The sequence below is a fragment of the Pectinophora gossypiella genome, chromosome Z (assembly GCF_024362695.1).
Source record: "Pectinophora gossypiella chromosome Z, ilPecGoss1.1, whole genome shotgun sequence".
In the NCBI taxonomy this organism is placed as follows: Eukaryota; Metazoa; Arthropoda; class Insecta; order Lepidoptera; family Gelechiidae; genus Pectinophora; species Pectinophora gossypiella.
Genome location: NC_065433.1, coordinates 13051286 through 13061599, shown reverse-complemented (window position 1 = coordinate 13061599; position 10314 = coordinate 13051286). Strand labels below are relative to the sequence as shown.

The 10314-nt window shown below is 38.3% G+C and overlaps 2 long non-coding RNA genes across 2 annotated transcripts; one reads left to right on the top strand and one right to left on the bottom strand.

Annotated features, from left to right (window-relative positions):
- Window positions 1–22: 22 nt before the first annotated feature.
- Window positions 23–582, bottom strand: LOC126380759 (uncharacterized). The gene is made up of 3 exons (XR_007568532.1): window positions 461–582; window positions 239–373; window positions 23–137 (listed from the first exon to the last, which is right to left on the bottom strand). It is a non-coding gene; the product is annotated as an uncharacterized LOC126380759 (long non-coding RNA).
- A 4418-nt stretch (window positions 583–5000) lies between these two features.
- Window positions 5001–6595, top strand: LOC126380755 (uncharacterized). Its single transcript, XR_007568525.1, has 5 exons — window positions 5001–5072; window positions 5174–5308; window positions 5887–6013; window positions 6131–6270; window positions 6389–6595. It is a non-coding gene; the product is annotated as an uncharacterized LOC126380755 (long non-coding RNA).
- The last annotated feature ends 3719 nt before the right edge of the window (window positions 6596–10314 follow it).

The window sequence follows — 10314 nt, the reverse complement described above, 5'->3', positions numbered from 1 at the left end:
ACCTCGACATTTTGTTACTTTTGATTGCTGGCTGTCACACTGCTGCATTCTTTGAATGAGCGGCCAACATCAGGCTTGGTTTATATAATACTATTGTATTAATGATCTCCTACGCAGTTTTTTGCCTTCTGCATTTCCTGTAAATAAAATATATAATTAAATATTATTTGTAATTTATTTTCCTTAGTCGATAGCAATACGTTTTTGCCAAAATAGTCGTGGTCGTCATGTAACGTACCTCGATATCTTGTTACTTTTGATTGCTGGCTGTCACACTGCTGCATTCATTGAAGGGGCTGCTGACTTCAGGCTTGGTCGATTTTATTCTATTGCAATCATAAACTCCTACACAGTTTATTGCCATCTGCATTTCCTGTAAATAACATATATATAAATTTTTTTTCCTTAGTCTATAGCGATACGTTTTTGCCAAAATAGTCATGGTCGTCATGAAACGTACCTCGATATCTTGTAACTTTTGATTGCTGGCTGTCACACTGCTGCATTCATTGAAGGGGCTGCTGACTTCAGGCTTGGTCGATTTTATTCTATTGCAATCATGAACTCCTACACAGTTTATTGTCATCTGCATTTCCTGTAAATAAAATATATATTATTTTTTTCCTTAGTCTATAGCGATACGTTTTTGCCAAAGTGGTCGTGATCGTCATTTAACGTACCTCAATATCTTGTTACTTTTGATTGCTAGCTGTGACACTGCTGCATTCATTGAAATAGAGGCCAACATCAGGCTTGGTAGTACTATTGTATTAAAATCTCCTACGCAGTTTTTAGCATTGTGCATTTCCTGTTAAAAAAAAATAATGTTAATTTATATATATTAACTTTTATTTATAAATATATACATATATATATTAGGTGATTTCCAAACTACCCAGGAGGTACACCCAGTAGCTCGCTTTTTTTCATGTGGTTCCCCCGCTAATCGAGGCCGCATCCACCTACTTATATGAGAAGTAGGTTCTATCTAATGAGTTAGCAATAGTCATTCAATAAGCAGAGAAATGTGAAAGAAAAAGCAATTTTTAGCTAAGGAATTTAAAATAAAAAGCAATTTTCAGCAATTAGCATGCAATAAGCAAAGCAATTACTCAGTAATTGTCAAACATAAGCGAGTTGTACAATTTAAAGATATTATTCACAATTACAAACACGTACCGAGTTTGTTAATACTTACATTGAGTTATCATCGCTAAGTTGACCAAATTATTAGTACAGGTTATCACATTCACTAAATGAAAATATGTGTTTTTATCAATTGTAACAATGCTTGCATGACCTAACCAACCGTTGGTGTTGTGGACGCCAATCTTCAAGAGACAAGTGGACGGGTGTGAGGAAAACTGGCAAGATGAACACGTCGGTGTGGGTGCGACTGGTGCACGGGAGAGAAGTGGAGCTAGTTGGCAGATGGAATTAGGCATCACTCTCTTGCTTCAGTTAAGTTCCACTCAGATCAGGTGGGTTGTCGCATGGATGAACATCGCATGGGTTGGAGTAATTCGAAATAGAACTGTCCATGTTGTTCCCTTCATCGTAGGCACTTCAGTGGACTGTGGATCGATCAACAATAGTTACGTGAGTTGGCTGTCAAACCGATATGACGTGCCAGCCGAATCTAGCGACCAGGTATGCAGGGGATGGAGGTATCCTGTGGAGTAATCATATCAGCAAAGGTGAAAATGTCGATTGGGAGTGAAATGGAGGGAGAAGGAGAGCTGCAGTCAGCGGTCACGATCTTGCTGTAGATAGACTACATGCTCAGTTTACGTGTAGTTGTAACTGTTCGAAGTTAATTGAAAACGATCGATATGCAAATTCCTGTTTAATGAAACAAGTAATAAATGAACAGGCAGGTGTTTTTTCGGTATTTAAACGCTAAAACCGTTGTTTGTTTATTAATTAGCAGTGGTATGATGAATTCTTGGATACTGATGAATGCTAATAAGCTAAGTATTTAAAACAAAATCACATTCAGAAGCACTAAAAACACATTAAATTAAAGAACGAAATAATACCGTATGAAATATTATTTAATACTAGCTTTTGCCCGCGACTTCGTCCGCGTGCCGTGTTATATAAGAGAGAGATCTTTGTGTGTGTGGGAGTGCATACTTATGCAGTTTAGATTTTTTCATAAGTACATTTTTTTTTCCCAATAACTCCCATTTTTCAAAATACAGCCAAAAATAAACTTTATATTTACTAAGGTATACATGCGTGCTAGATTGAATCAATTGATTGAATTGTTTTTTTTTTAATTGATTGTTCATTGAGTTTTAATTTTAATACACACTTCCTCTCTTCCCTTCAACGTTGCTGTGCCCTATAGGGTCCATGTTTTAGTTCCTATGCCTATGTAACACCCTATTGTACTACATGGAATGCAATAAATAATTTAATTGAATTGAAAATATCTATCTTACGCGGTTTCGATTTTTCATACAAATGTTTTTTTCCCACTAACTCCCGTTTCCGTGGGAATTTTGCAATATCCTGTTGCAATTAAGCTTTAAGTTAACTAAGGTACCTGCATGCCAAATTTCAAGCGTCTAACTTAAGCGGTTTAGATTTTTCATACAAAAAGATTTTCCCGCTAATTTCCGTTCCCGTGGGACTTCCGGGAATTCCTTTCTTAATGCACCTCTACGGTACCTAAGCTATGTCCCTTCCAAATTTCAATGCCTACGTTTAGCCGTTCAGGCTATGCGTTGATATATGTCAGTCACTGAGTCAGTCAGTTTCTCCTTTTATTTAGATTTGATTTTTTCATACAAATGTTTTTTCCCGCTAACTACCGTTCCCGTGGGAATTTTGTAATATCCTGTTGCAACTAAGCTTTAAGTTTACTAAAGTACCTGCATGCCAAATTAGAATATATATTAAAAACAGCAGATAAACAGAATATCAAGTTACGGGGTGAATGTGAACATCAGGGGCGAAACAGTGGAGCGGGTTACAGAAGCACGAAACCTTGGTCTTCTTATGGATGAGGAATTGAGATTTGAAAAATACATAATTAATACAGCTGCTAATTGCTTCTATCGGCTCAAAACCTTATATCTGATTAGACAGTTCATCAATACTGGCACTCGTATAAAGCTCTGCGATTCCCTTGTTCTGTCCAAATTCAATTATATGGATGTCGTTTACGGTCCTCGGCTCCTTGCACGGTCACGGAAGTTGATTCAGAGGGTTCAAAATGCGTGTGCAAGATTTTGTTTTAAAATACCTCCCCGCACGCACGTTACGCCGTTCTTAAATAATGCAAGTATTGTAAAAATGAATGCTCGAAGACATCTGCATCTCGCTACACTTCTATTCGGAGTTGTAAAATATAGTATACCATCCTATCTTGCAAAAAAACTGGTGTGGTCCCGTGACGTTCAGTCATATCAAACACGCTCGACGATCTACTCACTAGCAGTGCCGCGCCATCGTACTGTTGCCTTTCGCGGAAGTTTCCGGTTCGCCGCATCCAAGTGTTGGAATGATCTGCCGCCACCAATTCGTAGTCTGAAAACAATCAATAATTTTAAACTTCATTTTAAGCAACATCTTCTGCGACTACAAAAGAGTTCTTAATAAACAAAACCACTTAAACCTACCTCTGTGGTCCAGACACGACACGATGGCGGAGGCTAACTTGCGACGCGGATGCGACGGCAATATAGCTCTAACAGGCACACAGGCACACAGCTACTCATTGAAAATACACTAGTAGGCGGTACACAAATATGCGTCTAGTCTGTTCATTGGGGGTTATTTGTTATTTTTTATTGTAACTATGGTCACTGATTCGTTAAAGGTTTTTTATTATCAATCAATTATTTATATTTTTATTCCCAACACTTTTAAAAACACAAAAAACTTTGGCGACGGGTTTTTTGTACAAGCTGATTACATAATAAACGTTGCACTCGGACGGCAGTGGCGGTTGAAACTGACGTAATGCGTTTGATAAAAATGTTGACGTAGTAAGCCCGCTAACGGTAGTTTTACTCCGGCCAAACCAGTTTGAGTTGCAACGTACACTACGTTCTTTCGTTCAAATCCGCACGCACACTAACTTGTCACATTCTAACATTTCTAACTTTATTTATTTGTTTATTTTATCGTTTTAAACGCATTGTTTTGTAAGTATTATTGTATTTCTTTCATGTATTTGTAGATACACTGCACACACACACGCTTTTAATATATTATGTTTTTGTAAACTAAGTACTTTATTTTATAAGTAAATATTATTATGTATTCATTCAAGTCGTATTTGTGGAGACACGGCTTCCGTGCCTCACTTAGCAGGGTCCACAGAATACCAGCGTCGTGGCTCGCGCCGCGGCTTATGCTGAGTGAGCCCCTTTTATAAAGGACACCACCACCATCGTTGACCAGTCCATACACACAATTATTTGTATTTCTCGTGTATGTTGTCTTTTATTTTTAATTTTTTTTTTATTATGTGTTTGATTGTAAGTTATGTGTTACTCCGTGTTTTATATTATATATTTGTTATTTATTTTTTATTTGTTACTGTGGTGTTCCTTTATAATAAACGTTTCTTTCTTTCTTTCTTTCTTTCAAATTTCAAACGTCTAACTTGAGTGGTTTAGATTTTTCATACAAAAGGATTTTCCCGTTAATTCGCGTTCCCGTGGGAATTTGGGAATTCCTTTCTTAGTGCACCTCCACGGTACCTAAGGTACCTGCATGACAAATTTCAAAGGTCTAACTTGAGTGGTTTAGATTTTTCATACAAAAGGATTTTCCCGCTAATTCCCGTTCTCGTGGGAATTTCGGGAATTCCTTTCTTAGTGCACCACTACGGTACTTAAGGTATCTGCATGCCAAATTCAAACGTCTAACTTGAGTGGTTTAGATTTTTCATACAAAGGATTTTCCCGCTAATTCCCGTTCCCGTGAGAATTTTGGGAATTCCTTTCTTAGTGCACCTCTACGGTACTTAAGGTACTTGCATGCCTGATGTTGCCAGCTCCTTCAATGAATGCAGCAGTGTGACAGCCAGCAATCAAAAGTAACAAGATGTCGAGGTACGTTACATGACGACCACAACTATTTTGGCAAAAACGTATTGCTATCGACTAAGGAAAATAAATTACATATAATATTTAATTATATATTTTATTTACAGGAAATGCAGAAGGCAAAAAACTGCGTAGGAGATCATTAATACAATAGTATTATATAAACCAAGCCTGATGTTGGCCGCTCATTCAAAGAATGCAGCAGTGTGACAGCCAGCAATCAAAAGTAACAAGATGTCGAGGTACGTTACATGACGATCACGACCACTTTGACATAAACGTATCGCTATAGACTAAGGAAAAAAAATGTAATATACAGGGTGTTAGTGACATCGTAACGAAAACTTTGAGGGATGATGGAGACCATGATTATGAGATGATATCAAGTGGAATTTTCCGTCGCAAAAGTATGGAACAGAAAATAACTTAAAAAAAAACAAAAATTTTCATGAATTTTCCGACTGAAAATTCCACTTGATTTCAACTCAGAATTATGGTCTGAATCATCCTCTTCAGTATTTGTTACGGTGTCACTAACACCCTTACCTACTTGTATGGCTACAGTATGTACTTGTGCGGGGTGTAAGTGACATCGTACCGAATACAGAGGGGGATGATTCACCTGATTATTCTGAGTTAATATCAAGTGGAATTTTTCATCGCAAAAGTATAGAATTGAAAATAATTTAAAATAACTAAAAAAAAATCATGAATTTTGCGACGGAAAATTCCACTTGATATGAACTCAGAATCATGGTCTGAATCATCCCCATCAGTATTCGTTACAATGTCACTAACACCCTGTATATTTTATTCACAGGAAATGCAGAGTGCAATAAACTTTGTAGGAGATTATGATTGCAATAGAATAAAATCGACCAAGCCTGAAGTTCTTCAATGCACGCAGCAGTGTGACAGCCAGCAATCAAAAGTTACAAGATATCGAGGTACGTTACATGACGACCACGACTATTTTGGCAAAGACGTATCGCTATCGACCAAGGAAAAGAAATTATATATAATATTTAATTATATATAATATTTAATATGTATTTTATTTATAGGAAATGCAGAAGGCAAAAAACTGCGTAGGAGATTATTAATACAATAGTATTATATCAACCAAGCCTGATGTCGGTAGCTTCTTCAATGAATGCAGCAGTGTGACAGCCAGCAATCAATAGTGATAGTGACAAGAATCTAGGTACGTTACATGACGACCACGACCACTTTGGCAAAAACGTATCGCTATCGACTAAGAAAAGGATATTATATCTATACGTTATTATAAATAAATTAATAAATTATTTTATTTTTAACAGGAAATACAGAAGGCAAAGAAGCAGATGTCATCAAAGAAGATCTTTGTTCCTGCAATGTTTCCGCAGACGATACATCCAACAGAGCGAAGTGGAAGGAAAAGACTCGGAAAAAAGAGCCCACCACCATATGGGAACAATGCAAGGGAGAGAGAGAGAATATAATTTTATATTTTTATTTTTTGATAACATAAAATAAACCAACAATATCCTACACATTTTTTTTTATTTCTTTTTGTGTCTGTCTTAATAGTTATTACAAATCTGTGATGCGAAACAAACTATACGAAAACGTCAATCCACGTACAACGCCCGCGAAGTTGCTTTAGCAGCGAGCGCACTTAGCACCATCTAGTATTATATAAAGCTACAAACCCACTGACTGACTGACTGACTCACTGACTCACTGACAGGGTTGTTCTCCCAGAAGGAGCATCGGGGGGTAAAAATAATATATGAGAAAAGTGATCGGGACCTCCCGGTGAGTATGGGAAAACTGCTCCTCATCAGGGAGACACCCTACAATCTGGCGTAACTATTATACCTGGATCAATTTTTTTTTTTCGCAAAACCTATTTAAATCTTGGTCAAATTCTATTGTGGGTGAAAAAAAAACCAAAATGGCGGAAAAACAAGATGGCCGCCATACAAAATTTTGTTTTTCCAGAAAATGTCTCGGCGGTAAAAACTGTGTATGGGGTTGTAATCGGAATGTCTTGTTGAGTATAAAAATACTTCTCAATCTTGAAAAACTGCTCCGCATCAGGAGACACCCTACGGCCTGGCTAACCTATCGCACCTGGAACAATGATTTTTTCGTACAACGTATTTAAATCTTGGTCAAATCCAATCGCCGGTGAAAAAAATTCAAAATGGTGGAAAAACAAGATGGCCGCCATACAAAATTTTCGTTTTTCCCGAAAAATGCCTCGGGGGTAAAAATGATGTACGAGGGTTTTGATCGGAACGTCATGTCGATTATTTAAATACTGCTAGATCTTGGAAAACTGATCCGCATCAGGGACACCCTACGGCCTGGCTAAACTATCAAACATAGAAAATTTTTTTTTTCCACTTAACTTACTTAATTCTTGGTCAAATTCAATCACTCGTGATAAAAAATCAAAATGGTGGAAAAACAAGATGGCCGCCATACAAAATTTTGTTTTTCCAGAAAATGCCTCGGGTGTAAAAATGATGTATAGGGGTGTGATCGGAATGTCATCTTGGAAAACTGCTCCGCATCAAGGAGACACCCTACGGCCTGGCAAAACTATAGCACCTAGAAATTTTTTGATTTCACGAAAACAAGATGGCCGCAATACAAAGCTTCTAACTAATACCGGACACGCGAGCAGCTTGCTGCGAGCGAACCACGCGACATCTAGTTATTTTATTATTATTATTATTATTATAATATATATAGCTACAAACCCATGTACTGACTGACTGACTGACTGACTCACTGACTCACTGACTCACTGACAGGGTTGTTCTCCCAGAAGGAGCGTCGGGGGGTAAAAATGATGTATGGGGGGTATGATCGGGACCTCCCAGTGAGTATGGGAAAACTTCCAGATCTTGGAAAACTGCTCCGCATCAGGGAGACACCCTACGGCCTGGCAAAACTATCGCACGTGGAACTTTTTAGTTTTGACGATACCTATTTAAATCTTGGTCAAATTCTATTGTGGGTGAAAAAAAATCAAAATGGCGGAAAAACAAGATGGCTGCCATACAAAATTTTGTTTTTCTAGAAATTGTCTGGGGGGTAAAAACTATATATTGGGTTGTAATCGGAACGACTTGTAGAGTATGAAGATGTTTCTCGATCTTTGAAAACTGCTCCGCATCAGGGCGGCACCCTACGGCCTGGCAAAAGTATAAAACCTAGAGCAATTTTGTTTTCGCATGATATGTTTAAATCTTGGTCAAATTCAATCACCGGTGAAAAAAAACCAAAATGGCGGAAAAACAAGATGGCCGCCATACAAAATTTCGTTTTTCCAGAAAATGTCTCGAGGCAAAAATGATGTATGGGAGGTGTGATCGAAACGTCAAGCTGAGTATGGAAAAACTGTTCGATTTTTAAAAACTGCTCCGCATCAGGGAGACACCCTACGGCCTGCCAAAACTATAGCACCTAGAACTTTTTTGATTTCACGAGACCTATTTAAGTCTTGGTCAAAATTTATCGCCAGTGAAAAAAAAAACAAAATGGCCGAAAAACAAGATGGCCGCCATACAAATTTTTGTTTTTCCAGAAAATGTCTCAGAGGTAAAAATGATGTATTGGGTGTGATCGGAACGTCATATTGGAAAACTGCTCCGCAACTGGGGTCACCCTACGGCCTGGCAAAACTATAGCACCTAGAACTTTTTTATTTTCACGAGACCTATTTAAGTCTTGGTCAAATTCTATCGCGGTAAAAATATGGCGGGAAAACAAGATGGCCGCCATACAAAGCTTCGAACTAATACAGTACACGCGAGCAGCTTGCTGCGAGCGAACCACGCGACATCTAGTTATTTATAATATATATAGTTTTATTATATTATATAAAGCTACAAACCCATTGACTGACTGACTGACTGACTCACTGACTGACATAGTTGTTCTCCCAGAAGGAGCGTCGGGGGGTAAAAATGATGTATGGGGGGTGTGATCAAGATCTTCCGGTGAGTATGGGAAAACTTCCAGATCTTGGAAAACTGCTCTGCATCAGGGAGAGACCCTACGGCCTGGCGCAACTATCGCACCTAGAACGATTCTTTTTTCACAAAACCTATTTAAATCTTGGTCAAATTTTATTGTGGGTGAAAAAAAATCAAAATGGCGGAAAAACAAGATGGCCGCCATACAAAAAAATATTTTTCCAGAAAATGTCTCGAAGGTAAAAACGATGTATGGGGACGTATTAAGAAGATCATGTTGAGAATTTAAATACTACTCAACCTTCAAAAACTGCTCCTCATCAGAGAGACACCCCACGGCCTGGCGAAACTATGGCACCTGGAACGATTATTTTTTCACAGAACCTATTTAAATCTTGGTCAAATTCTATCGTGAGTGAAAAAAAATCAAAATGGCGGAAAAACAAGATGGCCGCCATACAAAATTTGATTTTTCCAGAAAATGTGTCGTGGGTAAAAACTGTGTATGGGGGTGTAATCGGAACGTATTGTTGAGTATGGAAATACTTCTCGATCTTGAAAACCTGCTCCGCATCAGGGAGACACCCTACGGCCTGACAAAACTATCGCACCTGGAACGATTGCTTTTTCACAAAACCTATTTAAATCTTGGTCAAATTTTATAGCCTGTAAAAAAAAACAAAATGGCGGAGAAACAAGATGGCCGCCATACAAAATTTTGTTTTTCTAGAAAATTCCTCAAGGTCCAAAAATATGTATAGGGGTGTGTTCGGAACGTCATCTTGGAAAACTGCTCCGCATCAGAAAGACACCCTACGGCCTGGCAAAACTATAGCACCTAGAACTTTTTGGATTTCACGAGACATATTCGAGTCTTGGTCAAATTCAATCGCCGGCAAAAAACAAGATGGCCGCCATACAAATTTTTGTTTTTCCAGAAAATGTCTCAGAGGTAAAAATGATGTATTGGGGTGTGATCGGAACGTCATCTTGGAAAACTGCTCCGCATCAGGGGTCACCCTACGGCCTGGCAAAACTATAGCACCTAGAACTTTTTTGATTTCACGAGACCTATTCAAGTCTTGGTCAAATTCTATCGCGGTAAAAAAATGGCGGGAAAACAAGACCCGCGAGCAGCTTGCTGCGAGCGAACCACGCGACATCTAGTTATATTATATATAGCTGGAGACCCACTGACTGACTGACTGACTGACATAGTTGTTCTCCCAGAAGGAGCGTCGGGGGGTGAAAATGATGTATGGGGGGTGTGATCG